Here is a 23,509-nt window from a genome sequence, read left to right on the forward strand (position 1 = left end):
TGAAATAAACTGACATGATTAATACCTATTATTCCACTAATTCTATTATCCCTAGGAGGCCTACCACCATTAATAGGATTCTCTCCTAAATGAGCAATCTAACAAGAGTTTACAAAAACAACCCCATTATTCCAATTACTATAGTGATAACTCTACTAAATCTATACTTTTACATATGCCTAATTTACTCTATTTCAATAACAATATTTCCTACATCCAACAACATAAAAATAGAATGACAATTTGAAAACATAAAACCCATACTGTTCCTTCCTCCATTTATTATTTTTACCACTCTCCTTCTACATATAACCCTGTCAATGTTAATCACAACCAAGAGCCTTCAAAGCCCTCAGGAAGTAAATTATACTTAATTTCTGTATCAATTCTATGGACTGCAAAACTTTACTCTGCATCAGTTGAACACAAATCAACTACTTTCATTAAACCAAGCCCTTCCTAGATTGATGGGACTTTAACCCACAAATATTTACTTAGCAGCTAAATAACTTATCAACTGGCTTCAATCTACTTCTCCTGCCATAAAAAAAAAAAAAAAAAAAAAGGCAGTAGAAGCCCCAGCAGGATTCAAGCTGCTCCTTTCAATTTGCAATTCAATATGATAGTATCTCCTCAGGACTAGTAAAAAGAGGCCTATTCCCCTGTCTTTAGATTTACAGTCTAATGCTTCCTCAGCCATTTTACCTTTTTCTACCTATGTTCGTCAACTGCTGATTATTTTCAACTAATCATAAAGATATCAGAACATTACATCTATTATTCAGTGCATGAGCAGGAATAGTAGGCACAGCCCTAGGCCTCCTAATTCCAGCCGAATTAGGTCAGCCAGCAACCCTACTAGGAGACGACCATATCTATAATGTTATTGTCACCACTCACACATTTATTATAATTTTCTTCATAGTAATACCAATCATGACCAGAGGCTTCGGCAACCTAATAATTGGTGCCCCTGATATAGCATTCCCTAAAATAAATAACAGAAGCTTCTGACTTCTCCCCACATCCTTTCTACTCCTACTTGTGTCCTCAATACTAGAAGCTGGTGCTGGAACCAGCTGAACAATCTATCCTCCCCTAGCAGGAAGCCTGGCACATGCAGAAGCCTCTGTAGATTTAACTATCTTCTCACTCCACCTAGCAGGTATTTGTTCTATCCTAGGAACCATAAATTTTATTATCATAATTATTAATATAAAACCTCCAGCCATAACCCAATACTAAACACCCCTTTTTGTCTGATCCATCCTTATTACAGCAGTTCTTCTACTTCTTTCTCTCCCTGTTCTAACCACTGATATTATTGTATTACTAACTGACCATAACCTTAATACTACCTTTTTTGATCCTGCTGGCAGAGGTGACCCTATTCTATACCAACATTTATTTTTATTCTTTGGGCAACCCGAAGTCTAAATCCTTATCATACCAGGTTTTGGAATGATTTCTCTTATCACAACATACTACTCTAGCAAAAAAGAACCATTTGGACATAGGTATAATATGAGCCATAATATTGGTTGGTTTCCTAGGATTTATCGTATGGGATCACCACATATTTACAGTAGGAATAGATATTAGATACACGAGCATACTTTTCCTCCACCACTATAAGTATCATTATCCCTACCGGAGTAAAAGTCTTTAGCTGATTGGCCACATCACACAGCGGCAACATTAAATGATCTCCCACCATACTCTGAGCTCTAGGCTTCATCTTTCTCTTCACAGTAGGTGGCTTAACAGGAATTGTATTAGCCAATTCATCATTAGACATTTTACATGACACACATGATATATTAGCCCATTTCTACTATGTCCTGTCAATAGGGGCAGTGTTTGCCATTATAGCAGGCTTTATCCACTGGTTCCATGTTTTCAGGCTACACACTTAACCAAACCTTTGCTAAAAATCACTTCACCATTATATTTGTAGGTGTAAACTTAACTTTCTTCCACAACATTTCCTTGGCCTATCTGGAATATCTCAATGATAATCCAATTACCCCAATGCATCACTGCATGAGATATTATTTCATCTGCAGGCTCATTCATCTCATTAACTGCAGAGATACTGATAACCTTTATAGTCTGAGAAGCCTTTCTCACAATGAAAGTTTTTCCCATTGAACAATTAAACAATAACTTAGAATGACTTTACAGCTGTCCCCCTTTTTATTACACATTCAAAGAATCAGCCTATGTAAAACCTTAAACGAAAAAGGAAGGATTCAAATCTCCAGAAACTGGTTTCAAGCCAATACCATAAACCCTACAACTCCTTCAAGAAGATATTAGTAAAATAATTACATAACTTTGTCAAAGTTAAATTACAGAGGAAACCATATATATCTTAATGGCCCACCCAGCCCAGCTAGGACTCCAAAATGCCACATCCCCTATTATAGAAGAACAAATCATTTTCCATTTGTGTGTACCCTGCCCTGGTACACAGTTCTGGCCCTAACCCCATACATGGCCCTATCTACTAGCCTGGCCCCAACCGTGTTGCTGGTCCTGCCATGGTCCTTACCCTGCTCTGGTTTTGTCTTGGTCCTGACATTGCCCTTCTCTAGTCCTGGTTCCAGTCTTGGAACCCGAGAAATGTCCCTGCATTTCTCTGGCACTGGTCTGGACCCTGGCCCTGAATTGGACCTGCCCTACCTTTGTCCTGCCTTTGCTCTGTACTGTCCTGGACTGGCTCTTCCCTGTGCCAGTGCTGACCTAGCCCTGCCTTGTCCTAGTCCTCCCATTGCCCTCCCCAACCCTATCCTGGCCCTGAACCCTCCCTGGCCAGGCCCAAGCACTGTATTGGATCAAACCTGACTCAGCCCAGGACATTCCCTGAGCCTGCCTCAGCCCTTGCACTTGGCTCAGTGTCACTCAGTCCTGGCACTACCTGGCCCTGCCTTGGCACTTTCCCTGCCATCTCTATGGTCTGGCTCTGATCCTGCCCTGCCCTGGCACAGTCCTGGTCCTGATCCACCATATTCCTAGCCCTGACCCTACTCCTGACCCAGACCTGCCATGGCTCTTCCCTCCGTGTCCTGGTCTTGACCTCACCCTGCATTGGCCTTGAACTGGTCCTGAACTATCCTAGCTCTGCTTTTCCCTGGCACTGCCCTGGACTGACACCTGACCTACAATGACCATTACATGACCGTGGCCCTGCCCTGCCCTCATCTACCCTGGCCCTGCCATGTGCTGGACCCAGTGCTTCCCTGGCCCTGTTCCTAGTCCTGCCCCTGCTATGCCTCTGCCCTGCTGTTGGCTATGCTCTGTGCTACGTTAGTCATGCTCTGTCCTAGCCCTACCCTACCCTGGACCAGCCTTTGACTTTTCCTAGTCCTGGTTCTGTGTTGGCTGTGCCATTGCTGTGAACTCTCACCGGCTCCACCTTGGCCTGGTGCTACACTGGCCCTGGCAATGTCCTGGCCCTACACTGACACAGGACCCACCCTAGGCCTGCCTTTGCCCTGGCCCCTCCTTGACCCTGTGTTGTCCCTGGACCTGCCTTGGCTATGACACAGCGCTCACCCTACCCTGCCCATGTCATAGACCTGACCATGCTCTGCCCTGGTACTACCATGCCCTTATCCCCCTAACCCTGCCATGGACCTTCCCTTGCTCTTCGGTGCCCTTCAATGCTCTTGCCTTGGCCTTACCCTGCATTGGCCCTGTACTGGAGGTCTCTGCCTTGGCATTACCTTAGCCATACCTTCTCCCTGGTCTTTCCCTGGCCCTTCCCCAGGCTGATGCTTCTGGCCCTGGCACTGCCATGACCCTGACGTTTCCCTGGCCCTTTCCTGCCATGTCCTTTCCTTGGTCCTCTGCTATGCTGTACTTGTTCCTGCCATGAACCAGTCATGCCATTGCCCTGTCTTAACCTGCATGGTTTGTGCCCTGGCCCTGCCCATCCTTAGCAACTTTTGGATCTGCCCTGACCCTGCCTTGAGTTTTGCCCTACCCTGATCTGGTCCTGACATATCCCTGGCCCCAGCCACTCCCTTTTCCAGGCCCTGACCTTGACCCTGCCCTACCCTGGACCATGGCCCTGTCCTGGACCTTCCCTACCCTTTCATTCCCTGGTCTTGCCCTCACCCTGAAATGACCCTGAACTGGCACTCTCTGTCTTGGCACAGTCTTGGCCCTGGCCCTTCCTTCTTCCTTACCCTGGTCTTGCATGTCATCCTCTGTTATGGGCCTTTAATGGCCCCAAATACCCTGGCCCTTTTTTTTCCTAGTGGTACCCCAGCTATGACCACTGCTTTGCTTTTTGCTATGCCTTATACTATCCTAGCCCTGACCTGTTTTGGACCTGGCCCTCACCTGGTCTTGTGCTGCCCTGTCCCCACTTTTGCTTTGTGCTGGTTCTGGTTCTGCCTTGATCTTGCCTTCCTCTAGACCCTCCATGTTCCTGCCTTCCCCTTGGCTCTGCATTTGCTCTGGCCCTGGCCCTGGCCTAGACTTGATGACAGTGTCTCCGACCATGACCATGCATTGCTTTCGGTCTGGGTTTGATCCTGCACAATCCTAGTTCTATCTTGGCCCTGACCTCACCCTGGTCCTGGTCTTGCCCCTTTGATCTGGCCCTGCTTTACCTTGGCCCCCACTCTGACCCTAGCACAGACCTGACCCCTGCTCCTAACCCTGGTCCTTCCATGGTCCTGGTCCTGTCAAAGTCCTGCCCTAGCCTTGTCTTAGACCTGGTCATGGCACTAACCCTGCCCTGTTCAAGCTGCGGACCTGACCATGCCCTGGGTCTGCCCTGGTGATGCTGTAGCTTTGCCCTTCACTGGCCCTGCCTTAACCCTGTGCTACCCTAGTCCTGCCTTAGCTTTGACCTTACCCTGGCCCTACTATGGCCTGTTGTGGCCCTCCCTTCCCTTTGTCTTGTCTTGGTCCTGATTCTGGTTTTCACAGGGCCCTGTCCTTGCCTTGGCTCCTCCGTGGCCCTACCTTTTCCTTGGCCCTTCAGTGGTCTTGCCCTTGTCCTGGCCCCTTTCTGGCCCAGCCTTGTTGTGGACCCTGCCTGGTCCATGTCCTCGGCATGGCCTTCTGTGTCCCTACACTTCCATCCTCTGGCTGCATCCTTGTTCTAAACTGGCCCTATCCTGCCGTTCCTCTGCAAAACCCTAGCCCTGCCCTTCCTTGTGCTGCTACTGAACTTGCCCTGTCCCAAGCCCTAGCCCTGCCATGTTCCTGCCTGGTCCTGGTCCTACCCTGTTTCTGGCTCAGTCCTGACCCTTATCTTGGTCCTGTCATGTCCCTGGCTGTGACCCTGCCCCTGAATTTTTCCTGGCCATGACCCAGCCCTCGTCCTGCCCTTGCTCTGGCCCTGTCCCAGTTCTGGTCCTGCCCTGGCATAGTCCTGACTGGGAACTGCCATTTTCCTTGCCCTGCATTGCCAATACGAGGATCCTGACCCGGTCCTGGTTCTGTCATGGCCCTTACAGCCATGGTCCTGAACCTACCCACTCCTCCAGCCATAGTCCTGACCTGGACGTGGCCTTTGTCCTGACCTACCTCTGGCCTTGCAATGCTTCTGGCCCGGTCACTGCTTTCACTCTGGCCCTGTGCTGACCCCTTCCCTGCTCCAGTCTTTCCTTGGCCATCTGCTTCAATGGCCCCGATTCTTCCTTGGACCTGCTCTCAGCATGGCTTTGGCATTTGACCAGGTCCTGCCCCTGCCCTGGACCTGTCTCTGCATTGCCTTTCCCTGCTCTGGCCCCACGCTTGTCCTGTCTTGGCAACGTGCTACCCTGTCCCTGCCCTGAAACCTGCATTGGGCCCGACCTGTCCCTCATCCTGACTCTGGTCCTACCATGGCCTTGGCCTGCCAATGGACATGGTGCTGGTCCTGTTCTGGCCTTGACCTGGACTTGCACATGTCCAGGGCCCGATTTGTCACTGTCATGCCTTGGCCTGTCCTTGCCCTGACCCCACCAAGACCCTGCCTGTTCTGCCCTTTCCTGGCACTGCCATGGCCTAGTCATACCATTATCCTGTCTTATCCTGCACTGGAGATTCCTTGGTTCTGGCCTGCCCTAGACCCTTCCTGGATTTGCCCTGACTCTGACTTGGCTTTTGTCCTACTCTCTCTACGGCCATGCTCTGACTGCCCAGCACTGCCATGGCTCTGCCCTGGACCAGTGGGGCATTAGCCGTATCCTTATCCAGGCCCTGAACCTGACCTGGGCTGAACCCTGGCCCTGCATTGGCCCTTCTCTTGCTCTTCCTTTGTCTTCCATGTCCTGATCTTGCCCTCTCCCTGCACTGACCCTTCATCAGCCCTCTCTGCATTGGCATGACCTTGGCCCTGGTTCTACCTTCTCCCTGGCCTTGCCCTGGTCTGACCTGTCATCCTCTAACCTGGCCCTGTACTGACCACACCATACCCTGGCACAGTGTTTGCCCTTGCCCTGATCCTAGCCCTTCCCCTGCTTTTGGCCAGGCCCTGTCCTACCTTAGTCATACTCTGCTCTAGCCCTACCCTGCCCTGGCCCTACCTTTTGTTTCTCCTGTTCCTGGTTCTGCCTTGGTTCTGCCCTTGCCCTGGACCCTGACTGGCCCTGACCCGTTCTGGCCCTGTTCTGGGCCCAACCTTGACCTGGCCCTAAACTGGCCCAGGTAAAGTACTCACCCTGCAATTGTTGTGCCTTGACACTGGACCCACCCTGTGTCTGCTTTGACCCTGGCCCCTCCTTAGCTCTGCATTTACCTGCCTTGCCCATAGCCTGGTGCTGATGCTGCCGATGCCATTGAATTGATCCTGATCTGGCCCTGTCATTCTCTGGTTCTGCCCTGGCACTAGCTCTGTCTTGGTCCTGTGCTATTTTAGACTTACCTTGTCCCTAACCTTGCCCTGGCCATACCCTGGGTTGCTATGTCCCTCCATAAACTGGTCTTGCTCTGTCCTAGCCCTGCCTTTGGCCTCTCCTGGCTCAGGTTCTGAACTGGCCGTTCTTGCCTTGGACTCTCCCTGGCTTGCTTTTCCTCTGGCCCTTCTCTGGCCTTGCCCTTGCCCTTGGCCTTCCCTGTCCCCACTCTGTCATGGTCCTGGTCTTGCCCTGATTCCTATCTGCCCTGCCCTTTCCTTGTCCCTGCACTACACTGGCCCTAACATGCCCTACCCCTTCCCTGGACCTGGGCGGGCCATGCCTTCACTATGACCTTGCTTTTGTCCTGACCCTGGTCCTGACATGACCCCAGGGTTGCCAATGGTCATGGTCCTGGTCCTGTTCTGTGACCCGTACTTGGACATGTTGTGGGCCTGATTTGTCCCATCCTTGCCTTGACCCTTCCCTGCCCTGTCTCCACCATGGCATTGCCTGTTCTGCTCTCTTCCAGGACTGACCTGGCCCTGCCATGGCCCAGTGGTGTCATTGCCCTGTCCTATCCTACTCTGGCTGTGCCCTGGCCCTGGTTCTTCCCTGGACATGTCCTAACCCTACCTTGGCTTTTTCTCTACCCTCTGTATGGCCTTGCTCTGGACATGCCTTACCATGGCCCTGCCCTATGCCTGCCATATCGCTGACCATAACCCTGCTCTTATCCAGGACTGACCCTTCCCAGGTCCTGGGTCCTGCCAAGGACCTGCCCTGTCTCTGTCATGGCCCTGATCCTGCTCTGTCCTGGTATAGCCCTTGTCTTGAACCACTCTTCCTCTGCCATACCCTAGCTGTGTCTTCACCCTGCCCTGTCCCTGCCCTTGGCCTACTCTGGCTTAGACACTGACCTGTCCCTACCTTGGTCCTTAATCTTGCTTTGACTAGGTCCTGCACTGGACCTGGCCCTGGTTCTAAACTTCGTCTTGCAATAGCCCTGGACCTGCCATGGTCCTAAACTGAACTTGGAGGTATCTTGACCCTGAATTGACCTGGCCCAGCCTTGGCTTGTCCCTGCCCTGGCCCTACCATCATCGTTCCCTGTTCTGCCCTGTCTTGGCATTGAAATGACACTGCAACATCCCAGTCGTACCAATGCCCTGACCTACAGTACCTTGGCAGTGCCCTGGCCCTGGTCCCACCCTTGATATTCACTGACCCTGCCTCAGCCTCTGGCTTTACTTTAGCATTGGCCCTGCCTTCTTTATAAACCAGTTCTGGCCATGCTCTGCCATGACCCTACCTTGTCACAGACTTGGCCCTACCCCCACCCTGGTCCTGGTCCTCATCCTTACCCTACTCAGGTCCTGCCTTGGCATTGCCCCTCTGTTATGGCCCATCCCTGGCACTAACCTAGACCCTGGTCCTGGTCCTGCCCCGCTTGAGGCCTTACCCTGGTTCTTCCCTGGTCCTGATCCTGTCTGACCCTGAAATGCCTGGCATTACCCTGGCCATGCATTGCTCTGGCCCTGACTCTGGCTCTGTCACTGTCCTAGCCACAGCCCAGTTGCTGGTGATGCTATGGCCCTTGCCCTATCCCTGGACCCTGGCCATGCCATGAACCTGCATTATCCTTGCCCTTGTCCTGTCCCTAACCTGGCCATTCTCTCTCCTTACCTTGGTCTTGGTACCACCCTGGTCCTGCCCTCGCCTTGACCCTACCCTGGGTTTGACCCTATCCTAGCCATCACTCTAGATTTGGCTGGGCCCTGTCTTGGACCTGACCATAGCACAGATTCAGCACTTTGGGAGGCCAAGGAAGGCGGATCACCTGAGGTCAGGAATTCAAGACCAGCCTGACCAACATGGTGAAACTCTATCTTTACTGAAAATATAAAATGTAGCTGAGCGTGGTGGCAGGTACCTGTAATCCCAGCTACTAAGGAGGCTAGCACAAGAGAATTGCTTGAACTCAGGAGGCAGAGGTTGCAGTGAGCTGAGATTGTACCACTGGACTCCAGCCTGGGCGACAAGAACAAGACACCCATCTCAGAAACATAAACAGATTAATGGGCAAAGTAGTTCCAGGTTTCTTTTTTTCTTTCTTTTTTTTTTTTTTTGCCTTATACCAAAGTTTTATTAACATATGTCAGAATTCTATATTGAATTTTGCATTGACACAAGTTGTGCATCACTCAGCTTGAAGCAGTCACAGCATGTTCAATATAATGGATAAATAAATGTTCAGTTTTTGTGTTCATATATTCTGCATGCCACATAAGCCATTTCCAAATAAACAATGGGTTAATGGTTTCTAAAGAGAAGAAAATAAAAAAGGAAGCATTTCATTCCACTTGCTCTTTTAGGAGCTCCTGAGTTTTGCATCAGAACCAAGTTGAGCCTTGTATTTTCTTTTTTGAGCAGTAAAATACAGGTTGCCAGCTTCTCTTGCACTATATGGAAGAATACAATTAGAATCTTACCCAAATGAGGTTTTCCTTCAGCCCCACAGAATGTACTCCATTAGAGTTTGTTTACAAAGAGAACATTTCCCTCCTACTTCCTTCATGTTCTTTAAACATAGAGTTTTTAAAAGGCCCAACGCTCAACTTTTTTAAAAAAATGTACCCCTCTTAATTGTTACCTCCAAAAATAAGCATGGTGAAAAACAATTTTAAAAACCCACTTGCCAAAAAAAATTACACTGTGCTCTTACGAAGTATTTCAACTAAAGTTGGTAAGCCTAAGATCTGTCTTTAGCACCTCCTCCCCGCAGTGCCTCATATTGTGTCATAGTTCCAGGTTTCTAAAGTTGAATGTTCTGAGCAGTAAGCTTTCATTCCTGAAAAATTTACTTACCAGAACATTCTTCAGTGATTTCCAAGAAGTGAGGTGTGTCTGCTCTGCAGAGATGAGTCAGGAGTATTCAAGAAGGAGGAGGCTCATCAACTCTGCCACACAAGAAATGACGCTCAGCAGGGCTTGGCAACAGCAGTCTCCTCTCTGAATCCACAAGGTAAAGTCTAGGAGAAAACAAGAGGGGAGTTAACCATGTTACAGAGGAATTGCTGAGGTTGGGAGGCCCCACAGGAAGAAAAATGCCAGGAAGATAGAAGCTTCTGGCCACAGTGTTCTCAGTGGATTGTAATTAAAAAGTAGCTTTGGTGGCCATCCCAGAGCAAGCTCATGAGGAGAGATGGGGTCACAGAGCTGCCTGGCAGTTCTGGAGTTAAGCCAGGCCCTGGAGAAACTGAAGTCCAGGGGGCCACCTGCATCTGCATGGCAGGAATCAAATCCATCACTTATTCTCCTCTTCCCTCCAAACTGTAACTGTAAGATCCTGCTCTGCCACTTACTAGCTGTGTGACCTTAGGCTAGTTACTTAACATTTCTGAGCCTCAGTAAATGGCAGCTAATATTGTTTATTGTTATCAAAAGTGGTTAAATTTTTATAGGGTCATGCACAGTCATTATCAGTTAGCAATGGGAAAAGCAAACATTTCTTCTGATGCATTAGATGGTAAATATTTAGACACTGTAAGCCAAGAAGCATTACATATATATACATATATAATTCATACATACATAGCTACAGGCACTCAGACACTGGCTCTTTCGCCAATGGCAATGACTTTCTGGCCAAGACTGGATTGATCTGTGGTTCTTCTTATGCCACATTTTCATGTGAAGTGTCAAAGGCTACTGCCTTCTCTGTTCTGTCACTACACAACATTGAGTGAGCCCACTCTGGCCCCACTCCTGAAACCTCATGACCGGGACCAGGAAGTGAGAGGTCAGGGGCCTCTCTTGCCCTGAAGTTCTAGCTACAGCCCCAGCTCTAGGCTCACCCAGGGGCCCTGTGTTTGTGCATTCCCAAGCCAGGACAGGCCACACTCTGCCCCCCTTAGAACACCTGGGGATGCTGAAATGAATGTGTCACTGGCCAGAGAGAAAGGCAGCAGCTAGTGTGGTCACTCACTGGGGCCTCCCCTGCATCCCTGGGCTGGTGTGGATAAAATGACAGAAAGATAAGAAACCTGAACAGACCAATTATGGGTAATGCAATTAAAGTAGTAACAAAAAGTCTCCTGACAAAGAAAAACACAAGAATCATGGTGTTACTGATGAATTCAATGAAACATTTTTAAAAGAGCTAATACCAATTTTACTCAAGCCATTTTTCCAAAAATGAAGAGGAATCCAAACTTGTTCTAAGAGGCCAGCACTACCCTGGTACAAAAACCAAAACACAACACAAAAAAGAAAAAGTCACGCAGATATCCCTGATGAACACAGATACAAAAAATCCTCAACAAAATACATGAAAACTGCATTTGACAAGACAATAAAAGGATCATCTGCCATGATGAAGTGGGATTCATCTGAGGAATATGAAGATGATTCAATAAACACAAATATATAAATGTGCTGCATCACATTCAGCAAATCAAGAAAAAAAATATAATCATTTCAGTAGATACTGAAAAACATAAAATTCAACATTCCTTCATAATAAAACTTCAAGAAAGTTGTTTCATTGCTGCTGCCACCAATAAAAGATACCTAGGGACAACCAAAAAGTTGGTTAAATATTATTTAATAGGGAAAACAATGAAAATAGCTTGGACATGTTAGTTAAAACTTCACACTATAAAATGTTTTACAAAGATAAAATCTTTAGAAAACATAGCATAAACAGTGTCTCTTATGCAGTATTTTTTTTTTTTTTGAGATGGAGTCTTGCTCTGTTGTCCAGGCTGGAGTACAGTGGTGTGATCTTAGCTCACTGCAACCTCTGCCACCCAGGTTCAAGTGATTCTCCTGCTTTAGCTGCCTGAGTAACTGGGATTACAGGCACATGCTACCGCACCTGGCTAATTTTTGTATTTTTATTAGAGATGGGGTTTCAGCATCTTGGCCAGGCTGGTCTTGAACTCCTGACCTTATGATCCACCCATCTCAGCCTCCCAAAATGCTGGGATTACAGGCATGAGCCACTGTACCCAGCTTGTAGTATTTTTTCCATACATTATCTCATTTATTCTTCACAATTTTTGTTTTTCGAGACAGAGTCTTAATCTGTTGGCCCAGGCTGGAGTGCAGTGGTGTGAGCTCGCCTCCCAGGTTCAAGTGATTCTCCTGCCTCAGCCTCTCAACTCGCTGGGATTACAGGCATGCACCACCATGCCTGGCTAATTTTGTAGTTGTAGTAGAGACAACATTTCACCATGTTGGCCAGGCTGATCTTGAACTCCTGATGTCAAGTGATTAGCTCTGCCTTGGCCTCCGAAAGTGCTAGGATTACAGGCATGAGCCCCTGTACCCTGCCTGCTCCACATTACTGAAGGAAAATGGGCCATGGTAGCCAAGTAACATGCAGACCTGGACTAGGTGATTACTGCTGGAGCAGACATCAAAGAAAGTTAACCTTGCCAGCACCCAACTTGATCTTCCCTGATGGAAAAGTCTGTCTTTCCTCCTGCCTGCCAGATGGGTGGTCCCAGGCACTGGCTGAGCTGACTTCTCTGTAGGCTGGTGCTGGGGAAACATTTATCAAAAGCAGGAATATAGACAGGTACACAATGAGAGGTGCTGAGAGGGTGCTGGCCTATCCAGCATCCAAACGCTGCCCCAAGTGGTACCTAGCAAGCACATGGCTCTCAAAGAACCAGAGGTCACTGGTTCAGCAGGTGCCTGAGGGTCCCTACACCAGGTCTCACATTTAGGAGAAGACATTTGGCAGCTTCTTTCTAATCTTTAAACTTGAAGCATACAAGACGGATGGATGGGTCAAGGCCTGGCTCGGCAATCGATCAACCATGTCACCTTGGACTCCTCCTTTCTGTGTGTCAGTTTCCTCATCCGCAAAGGGGATAGTAACTGCACCTCCCTTGGAGGACTATCAGAATAATTAGGATGTATACAATGTAGAACAGTGGTCAACAACTACAGACCACTGCCTCTTTCTGTACAGAGGTTTCAATGGGACACAGCCAGACTCATTCCCCATACATATTGTCCACACTGCACGGGTGCTACAGCCCAGAGATGACACAGCCTGCACGGCTGTCAGCAGTCACTACCTGGACCTTGACAGGTAACCCTGGCTTAGAATGATGCCTGGAGCATGAGAAATACTCATGCAATGTTAGCTAATATTTAAACCCAAAGTCACCTTCCACATGATAAACATATGTGCACAAAGACACAGACACAAGCACTGATTGTAGTGGTGTAAAACAGTAAATAACTATAACATCAATTAACAGAAGGCTGATAAAATTACGGAACATCCACACTACAGAACACTATAGTCATCTGGCTGGGGACAGTGGCTAGTGCCTTTAATCCCAGCACTTTGGGAGGCTGAGGTGGGAGAATCACTTGAGGTCAGGAGTTCAAGACCAGCCTGGGCAACATGGTGAAACTCCATCTACACTAAAAATATAAAAATTAGCCAGGTGTGGTGGTGCATGCCTGTAATCCCAGCTACTTGGGAGGATGACATGGGAGAATCTCTTGAACCAGGAGGCAGAGGTTGCAGTGAGCCGAGTTTGCACCGAGCTCTTGTCTGGGTCACAAAGCAAGACTCTGCCTCAAAAAAAAAAAAACCTATATAGCCACTTAAAAGACTAAGAGAAATCTGTGTGTATACACTGTATATATCAACATGTAAAGATTGCTAAGATGTTTAAATAACCAAACATCATTAAGTGAAAAACGTATGATGATAACATATGCAATATGCTCTCACTACGTTATAAAAAAAATTACATATGCACAGCAAAGACTGTATACTACTTAAAAGTATAATAGGTTCCATACTATTTAATGTTTTTAATGAACTATAGTTTCGTAATTTTTCTCATCACTTTATCATTTTAGTCTCTCTCAGGCTGTATCTAAGAGCCACACTTTTAAAACCTTTGTATCTTTATGCTTCAGGGACAAACCAGAGTATGACTGAATCTCCAACTCCTTATGCTAAGTAAAGCAAGCCAGACTCCAAGCCCACATGTGACACCCTGGAAAAGGCAAAGGAGCAGGACTGAGGAACAGACAGGTGGCTGCAGGAGCAGGAAGGAGGAGAGAGGCTGCCTTCCTGAGTATCCTGACTGTGGTGGTAGACACTGCAGTCCACGCATCTGTTAAAGCTCACTGAACTAACTACACACCAAAAAGTGAACCTTACTATATGTAAATTTTAAAGTAAATTTAAACACACACACAAACTTAGGGGATACATTTTCTTTGAGCATCGCACAGAGACAATTGTCCTAATGCAGGACTACAGGGCACGTCGGTCGCAGGGACCCTGCAAGTACACACCTGCCGTGGCCCGCACCCACCCACAACGTGACTCGTTCTTCCAGGCTCTGTGCCTGTGGGTCTAGACTTCACATGGAAAGCACTGGCCAGCGCAGGCAAAGGGCAGCACATGTGGGGCCCCACAGGTCCTGGCCTGGCCAGGGCTCTGTCGCAGCCACCAAGCTGTCAGGCACAGCAACGTGCATCTGCACAGGCATCCCCATGGCTCTGGCCATGCCTCAACCTGGATTCAACCTGACGAGTCCAGGAAATGCCACTGCTCCTGGCGTGGCCATGGTGCCCTCCAACACCAGAAAACAAACACTCCAAGCCTCAGTCCCCAGGGTGTCTGCACAGCACTGGGCTCCATCTGCAGCCACTCCCTGAGTGGACTTCACGGCAGAGCGGGCAATGTCCCAATGCCCCTCTCGACTTAAAAAAAATGCTCCTTCAACCCCATTTCCCAATTATTCTTGCCCCCTTCTAGTCATACCCACAGTTACTGCAAACAAAGCTCATGCATTTCAGGCTGAAAATACACAATTCAGAAGGCTCATGCAAAACAGTGCTGCCCCTGAAACAATCGCGCCTCCTCAACAAAGCCCAAAGCTCCTCTCTCCAAGAATGCATGGAACAGCCCCACGGACCAGGCTCCCTCAGGTCCTCATAGGGCACAAAAGAAAAATGGGTTCAGATTCCACTGCACGAGCTTAGGGCAACACTAGCAATCTGCCTGCCCCTTACTTTCCAACAAAAACCTGTGAAACATGGAGGTGTCCCTTCCCCACAGGAGCCACAGAATTGGGGATCCAGGAGCCAGGGCTTGGTGCTGAGGCCAAGAGACTGGGGGTACAGGGCCCGGGGAGGCGTGGTTTAGGGGGTGCAGGGACCTGGAATTCAGGGGGCACAGTTTAGGGGTTGTGGGGACCTGGAGCCCAGAGACATGGTTTAGGGGGCATGGGAATCTGGAGCCCAAGTGTTGTGGTTTGGGGGTGCATGGACCTGGAGCCTGGGGGGAACAGTTTATGGGTGCAGAGACCAGGAGGCCAGTTTAGGGTTGGGGGGACCAGGAGCCCAGGGCCAGGAGCTGGGAACGCTGGGGCCAGGGCAATTCTGGAGGCCATGCTAACAGGGCCTGTTAGTGCTAGTTAGTCCTGGCCTGTCAGGGCAGCGGGTGGGGTCAGCGCAGTGGAGGACTGTGCTGGGTAGCAGGCTCAGGGACTCCCAGGGCACCTGTCTGGGGCCACCCTGTGGGCAGGAGGTGTGCACCTGTGCTGGGCGGGCGGGCTCTGGGGGCAGCAGGTCAGAGCCCACTGGGGAACCCTTGGCCTGGTCACACCTGGGAAAGGGCGGACGGAGGAAAACCTGATGTGAGCTTGTCCCAGGAAACAATCATGAAAGGCCTGTGAGGTCCAAACCTCACATGGAAACACTGAACAGGGTGAGCTGTTTTCAGGCGAGCTCGGGAAAATGGCCCTAAACACTCCGTGTGGCCCAGGCACCCCACTCCCCCTCACCTGCGACCCTGGTTCTTCAGGAGCACAGCAAGGATGGGTGTTGAGTACTCCAGTCTTGCCTCTAGATGGTGAAGGTTCAGCTGCTCCTGCCCCAAGCTCTGTGTAAGGCAATGAGTTAGCAGTGAATGGATCCTGACCAGCGGACTGAGATGATCTACCAGGCGACTTATATTCCAAGATCACTTCCTCACATTTTTAATAACATCTGGTTCCCAGTCCCCACATTTAAAATCAGCAGATTACTGCTTTTCTATGCCTAGGACAGACTCTCAAAATTAGATTCCAAAGATTTTTACATTGTAGGTGACATGATAGAACCTAAATTCAAGTTATGCTGTGATAAATTAAAACACTGGGTCTGGGCACAGTGCCTCGTGCCTGTAATCCCAGCACTTTGGGAAACTGAGGTAGGCAGATCACCTGAGGTCAGGAGTTGGAGACCAGCCTGGACAACATGGTGAACCTCATCTCTACTAAAAATATAAAAATTAACTGGGTGTGGTGATGTATGCCTATAATCCCAGCTACCTGGGAGGCTGAAACATGAGAACTGTTGGAACCAGGTGGGCAGAGGCTGCAATGTGCCACAATTATGCCACTGCACTACAGCCAGGGTGACAGAGTGAGACTTTCTCTCCCCCCTGCCAAAAATCAATAAACAAAAAATAAAAAATTAGTTGGGTGAGACGAACACTGCAGTGAGTTGAGATGTCACCACTGCAATGCAGTGTGGGCAACTAGAGTAAGACTCTATTCAAAAAAGAAATTGTCAAAACCAAAACAAATTTAAATTTCAGAGAGAAACTGAAGTCACAAATCAAAGCCAGATGTTTAAACATCAAAGTTTTTTCTATTATCACATTAAATGAAAACTTTAGCTTCTTACCAGACAGCAGCTAAACTGGAGTGCAAATGTAAGCTATGAGGAAACTGGGAAGGCCTGGCTGTCCAGCACTGATGGACCATGTGATGTTCCAGCCAGCTTCAGTCATCTGGCTCATTTGCTTGAAAGAAATATAGTAAGTTTGAGTTATAACAGTTAACAACAACAATAAATACTGGGTCACAATATCTGGACTTACAGATCCATTCAAATGTATAGTTGAAAATGGCTTTTTAAAAATAACAGCTACCTAACAACATTTACTTACATATGATCATTTATTTTAAACCACATATATCAGCTGGGTTCTATGGTTCATGTGCATAATACCAGCCATTTGGGAAACCAGGATGGGATGATCACTTGTGTCTAGGGGTTCAAGACCAGCAACACATTTAAAAAGAAACACATACTAAATTTAATTAATGTAACTGACTAGAAAGTTAAAAAAATTGTCCCACATATAAGAAGGTGTAAATTGTATATGTTAATAGTCCAATAACCATTAAGGAAATTAAAATGGCAACCAAAGACCTTCCCAACCACTCCCAAAGCCTCAGCACTGGTGCTGAATTTTGAAGGATTAGATAATGTCTATCTTACATGAGTCGTTTGAAAAAGCAGAAAAAGAGAAAGCCACCTAACATTTTATGAGGCTAATATAACAGTGATGCTTAAACCAGATAAAGACATTTTGTAATTCATTAGAGTAAAGATGAAAACTCTTACATTAGAAAAGAGCTAACCTGCTGGCTCACACCTGTAATCCCAGCCTGGGCTGGTCTCTAACATAGTGAAACCTCATCTCTACAAAAAGAGCAAAAACAAACAAACAAACAAACAAAAAAACAGCTGGGTGTGCTGGCATGCACCTGAAGTCCCAGCTTCTTAGGAGGCTGAGGTGGAGGATAGCTTGAGCCCAGGAGGTTGAGGCTGGAGTGAGCTGTGAGCATGCTACTGCACTCCAGCCTGGGTGACAGATCAGGACTCTGTCTTTAAAAAAAAAGCGAATCCAAAATTGAACCCAATCTAACAATGTACTAAAAAATAACATGTTCAAACAAGTTCAGGTGAAGAATTCAAGGATAATTCAATATTAGAAAGTCTATCAATGTATTAACAGGATTAAAGAGAAAAGTTATGAAATTATCTCCCAGATAATAGCATTTAATAAAAATTCAACATTTATTTATGATTAAAGACTTGTAGAAAAAAAGGAATAGAAGGAAATTGTCTTAGTTTGACAAAGGCTACATACCCTGAACTGATACCAAACAAACATCACACTTAACGGAGGAGCTTCAGGTATAACCCCCCCGCTTAGGATGAGACCTAGTTGTCCAGAAAGCCCACTCCTATGAGCTGCTGCTTCTGCTATGGAGTAGAGGGCTAGGCTGCTGGGCCAGAAAAGAGATTAGATCACGACATCACAGAGAAGACACAGGCATAAGAACTAGCAGGAGGACATAAAACCATATTTGCAGATGACACTAAAACCATATTTGCATATAAAAACCAATATTTGCAGATGATACTAATCTATATAAGAAACCAAATGGAATCAACAAAGTATTATAATTCATATCAGAATTCAAACAAAGGCTGCATGTAAGAAAACCAGTATTATTTCCTCTACATCAGGAATAAACAAAAGAAGTATCATTCACAAAAATAAAAACTGTAACAGATATAGAAATTAACAAAAGAACACTGGAGATCTTCAAAAAGAAAATTTCCAACATCTAGTAAAAATAAAGAGTTACAATAAATGTAGATATTAACATGTTAAGGCAATCAAACTCCCCAAGTTAGAGCTATAAATTCTCTGCAATCCCAATAAAAATTCCAGCTGGATTTTTTTTTTTGAGATGCAGTTTTGCTCCTGTTGCCCAGGATGAGTATAATGGCATGATCGTGGCTCACTGCATCCTCTGCCTGCCTGGTTTAAGCGATTCTCCTGCCTCAGCCTCCCTAGTAGCTGAGATTATAGGTATGCACCACCGTGTGCAGCTCATTTGTGTTTTTAGTAGTCACAGGGTTTCACTATGTTGGTCAGGCTGGTCTCAAACTTCTGACCTCAAGTGATCCACTCGCCTTGGCCTTCCAAAGTGCTGGGATTACAGGCATGAGCCAGGTGGGCCTTTTTTAAAAAAAGTTTACCATCTTGCTTCTAAAATGTCTATCGAAGAATAAAAGTTCACAAATCGCTAAGCCAATTTTGAAAAAGAACAAAGTGGGCTGGGCGCAGTGGTTCCCATCTGCAATCCCCACACTTTGGGAGGCAGAGGTGGGTAGATCAGCTGAGGTCAGAAATTTGAGACCAACCTGGCCAACATGGTGAAACCCTGTCTCTACTAATAATACAAAAATTAGCTGAGTGTGGTGGTGTATGTCAGTAATCCCAGCTACTTGGGGAAGCTGAATGGGGAGAAAAAAAAAAAGAGCAAAGTGGGCTGGGCACAGTAGCTCACACCTGTAAGCCCAGCACTTTAGGAGGCAGAGGTGGGTGAATTGCTTGAGTCTATGAGTTTGAGACTAGCCTAGGCAACATGGTGAAACCCTGTCTCTACAAAAAATAGCTTTGTGTGGTGGCACTCACCTGTGGTTCCAGCTACTTAGGAGGCTGGGGTGGGAGGATTGCTTGAGCCCAGGAGGCAAAGGTTTCAGTGAGCTAAGATTGTGCCACTGCACTCTAGCCTGGGCAACAGAGTGAGACCCTTTCTCCAAAAAGAGAAAAACAGAGCAAAGTGATTCTCCTGCTTCAGTCTCCCAAGCAGCTGAGAGGAAACCTGCCATCTATGTATCAAGACATAATATTAAAAAGTCACATAAATAACAGTCTGACTGTTTCCAGGTCACACCGACACAAGAGCACAGATTAGAAAGTCTGGAATAAATACAGCTGTCCTTCAATATCCACCAGGGATTGACTGCAGGAATGCTGCAGACACCAAAATCTGTAGGTGCTCAAGTCCCTGATAAAAATGGCATAGTGTTTGCATATAATGTATGCATATCCTCCCTTATAGTTTTTTATTTTAATTTTTTTTGAGACAAGGTCTTGCTCTGTTGCTGGAGTGCAATGGCACAATCTTAGCTCACTGAAACCTTTGCCTCCTGGGCAATTAAAAAAAAAAAGGAAACATTTAGGCCTAAGAAAGTTCTCAGAACTATGGGAAAAAAATTACAAAATTACACTCTTCATACATTAATTCAACATTAATTTTATAGTGCTACTACTTAAGCATCATATAGAAAAGATTACTAATAGTTTTAAAAATTGGATTTATAAAGATGATACTGCTTAGCCGATACCTTGATCACATCGAACTGATCTCAAGCTTGCCTTTTCTTCTGGGGAATTTGTCTATTAGAAAATGTTAGCACCTCACAACACACAGTACCTTTCCAACTGATACAAGGATCCAGTTTTCTGTTTTGATCTTGTTCTTCTAAAGGTGTCCTGTCTACCTGAATTCCAGAGTCTTCTCTGCTTAATGGCTGTTGATCGTTTTCCTCGTCACTTTCTTCAGACCAATTCTGATTTAAAAAAGAAATACACTTTAGCCTTACAGAGTATAACACTTAAAGCTATTTATATTAAAAGACTAAGAAGATTTGAAGAGAAGCAAAAATTTTGAAGCAACATGGAACAGTAAAACAAAAACCAAATGAATTTTTTTTTCTAAATCTCTTGGAAGTGCCTATTATAGGAATGGAAATATAATTATTACTTTTTCTTTTTTTCTGCAACATTGAAACAATAAGGAATGGAATTATTTTTGGTGGCAAAAAGTTCCAAGATCACAGGTCCTTAAGAGATACTTATACTCAACCCTTTTAACTTGTCTTTTTTCCTTTTTGGAGACAGTCTCTCACTTTGTCACCCAGGTGACCAAGTGCAATGGCAGGACCTCAGCTCACTGCAACCTTGACCGTCAAGATATTCACGTGTCTGAGCCTCCCGAGTAGATGTGATTACAGGCGTGTCCTACCATGCCTAGCTAATTTTTTGTATTTTTACTAGATGGGGTTTCACTATCTTACCCAGGCATCTCTCAAACTTCTGGCCTCAAGTGATCTACCTGCCTTGGTCTCCCAAAGTGCTGGGATTACAGGCGTGAGCCAGTGTGCCCAGTGTGACCAAACAATGTCTTTCTTTAAAATCTATTTTTAAGAAATAGACATAAGATCTCACTATGTTACCCAGGCTGGTCTCAAATTCCTAAGCTCAAGCAATCCTCCCTCCTCAGCCTCTCAAAGTGCTGAGATTACAGGTGTGAGCCACCATGCCCACCCCCTTGTAACTTCTTAATACTAGTGATTTGGTGCAAAATCCTAACCAGACTTCCATGATAAATGACTAGATTAGTTAAGAGTGTTCCTGTTTTAGCTTAGTTAACCTAGGATGGAAGACACATTAAAATCATCTCTATCACCTGGTGTGTATTTAAATTTTTAATAGCAAAACTACTGTCACTTACTGGTGTGTCCATGTCTGGATCAATGTCCACTTCTTCACCTTCCATCAAGTATTTTCCCGAGTCAAAATCATCTGTCTTTTCTAAAATGTGACAGAAGAACTTCATCAGCTTTATTATATCTATCTTTGAAAAAAATCTCAAAACTAAAGGAAAAAAGACTAACAAGACTCAAAATAAAATACAATCAGATAAAAATTTAAAAGTATTTAAACATTTATTAAATTGATATTCTAAGACATTTAACATTTTAACTCATTTTAATTAACTCATTCTCAAAGGGGAGTGTTCTCTTTCTCCTATGGTTTTCTGCCTTCATTCATAATGGAATGAGATGCTACTTTTCAGTTAGAGATTAGTACAATTTTTTCCTCATCCAAATTAACAAATATCTGAATTATAAAACTCCCTATCATATATTATACTGTGATTAACTTTTGCCTCTTTCTTAAAGACAGAGGCTATAACTTACTCATTTTTGAATTTCTAGGGCCTAGAATTCTAAACGGCCACAATTTTTAAAAATGTAAACAAAAACTATTCATTTTTCTGATGGTTTAAAGCATCATAACATTAAAGCATAGCCTATGCAACTAATGTATACGTACATAGCATAGCCTATGCAACTAATGTATACGTACATAGCATAGCCTATGCAACTAATGTATACGTACATAGCATAGCCTATGCAAAAAACGTTTTGCCTTTTTTATTATCACAGCCAGCAATCTGTACTTAAAAGAAATAAAATTTCACTACTGAAAACCATATCTGATTCTATTCCAGCAAACTGCTGAATGGAACACCATGTTACCTATACTTTAGGTGTAGGTATAGGTACTTTAGGTATAGGTAACGTGGTGTTCCATTTTATGAAGGTAAACAGTAACCTCTAATGTCTCTCCCAGCTCTAAAATGACGAACATCTGACTACAGTCATTTAGAAATATTAATAGAAAAATAACTTGGGATTCAGCATTCACATTTCTGTATTGTATAACCTATTTCACACATTGTATATATATATTTTTTTAAATTTTTTATTGCATTTTAGGTTTGGGGGTACATGTGCAGAACATGCAAGACAGTTGCATAGGTACACACATGGCAGTGTGTTTTGCTTCCTTTCTCCCCTTCACCCATATTTGGCATTTCTCCCCAGGCTATCCCTCCCCACCTCCCCCTCCCGCTGGCCCTCCCCTTTTCCCCCCAATAGACCCCAGTGTTTAGTACTCCCCTCCCTGTGTCCATGTGTTCTCATTTTTCATTACCTGCCTATGAGTGAGAATATGCGCCTATGAGTGAGAATATGCAGTGCATCATTCTCAGCAAACTGACACAAGAACATTGTATATTTTTATAAGTTACAGTTAAGAATTCATTTATTACTTCAAAAACTTAGCATGTTTTAAAAGAATCTGTAAGCCCTGTATTCCTATTATAAATCAACTAACTAGACATTTTACGGGCTATGATCATTAAGGTAACTAAGATTATAGGTTTTGAAAACCTAATCATTATTCAAGAAGATTTTTACTGAAATTAAACAGGTAGAACATTAACATTCTTTTACTAATAACTTCATTATGAACAAAGAACTAAAGTATTGTTTAATTTACATTTCCCACAAAGAAAAATAGATCTCACTCCACCTAAATATCTAAACTGTAAGTCTTTAAAAATTAGTTACAAGAGGCCAGGCATGGTGCTCACGCTTGTAATCCCAGCACTTTGGGAGGCCAAGGGGGGCAGATCACGAGGTCTGGAGATTGAGGCCATCCTGGCTAACACGGTGAAATCCCATGTCTTCTAAAAAAAAAATACACACACACACACACACATTAACCAAGTGTGGTGGCATGCGTCTTGGGGAGGCTGAGGCAGGAGAATCGCTGGAACCCAGGAGGCAGAGGTTGCAGTGAGCCATCATCGCCACTGCACTCTAGCCTGAGTGACAGAGCGAGACTCCGTCTCAAAAACAAAACAAAACAAAACCCAACCAACCAACTAAACAAGAAACTGGTTACAAGAGAAACCGCATTAGCAATTGTATTAGGTGACTTACCGTGCTACCTGCCAGGAGCTGTGCAGGGATGCAGCATTCTACCTGGAGTGGAAGCAGAGGAGACAGTAATGACAGGTTAAATCAGTGTTCTGACACGCGTTTTGGAAAAAGGAAAGCAGAGTGAGAGGGAAATTGTACTGGCCGACCAGAGAGCAGGAATCAGTGAGAATACAATCTCTTTACTTAAAAAGAAAAAAAATTATAGAGAGATGCAGTTATATACATGGCCCAGGCTGGCCTTGAGTACCGCCTGGGCCTCCAAGAGCCCTGGGGTTGCAGGCGCGAGCCCCGGCCCAAAGGAACCCAGTCCCACGCTTACCCCGAGGGCCTCGTCAGCATCGAGCGGGTGGCTACAGGGCCTGCGAAAGCTCCGCGACGCCTCAGCCCCGTGCCCCGCCCCAGCGCGA

General features: G+C 45.8%; 2 long non-coding RNA genes across 2 annotated transcripts; both read right to left on the minus strand.

The window, feature by feature from the left end:
• Positions 1 to 9,125: 9,125 nt before the first annotated feature.
• LOC118153711 (uncharacterized) lies at positions 9,126 to 17,310 on the minus strand. Its single transcript, XR_004743175.3, has 4 exons — positions 16,560 to 17,310; positions 15,674 to 15,771; positions 9,708 to 9,871; positions 9,126 to 9,301 (listed from the first exon to the last, which is right to left on the minus strand). It is a non-coding gene; the product is annotated as an uncharacterized LOC118153711 (long non-coding RNA).
• Positions 17,311 to 19,847: 2,537 nt separating this feature from the next.
• On the minus strand, positions 19,848 to 23,223 carry LOC128931726 (uncharacterized). Its single transcript, XR_008480584.2, has 3 exons — positions 23,103 to 23,223; positions 21,041 to 21,120; positions 19,848 to 20,096 (listed from the first exon to the last, which is right to left on the minus strand). It is a non-coding gene; the product is annotated as an uncharacterized LOC128931726 (long non-coding RNA).
• Positions 23,224 to 23,509: the final 286 nt, after the last annotated feature.

This window comes from Callithrix jacchus, chromosome 1 (genome assembly GCF_049354715.1).
Source record: "Callithrix jacchus isolate 240 chromosome 1, calJac240_pri, whole genome shotgun sequence".
Lineage (NCBI taxonomy): Eukaryota > Metazoa > Chordata > Mammalia > Primates > Cebidae > Callithrix > Callithrix jacchus.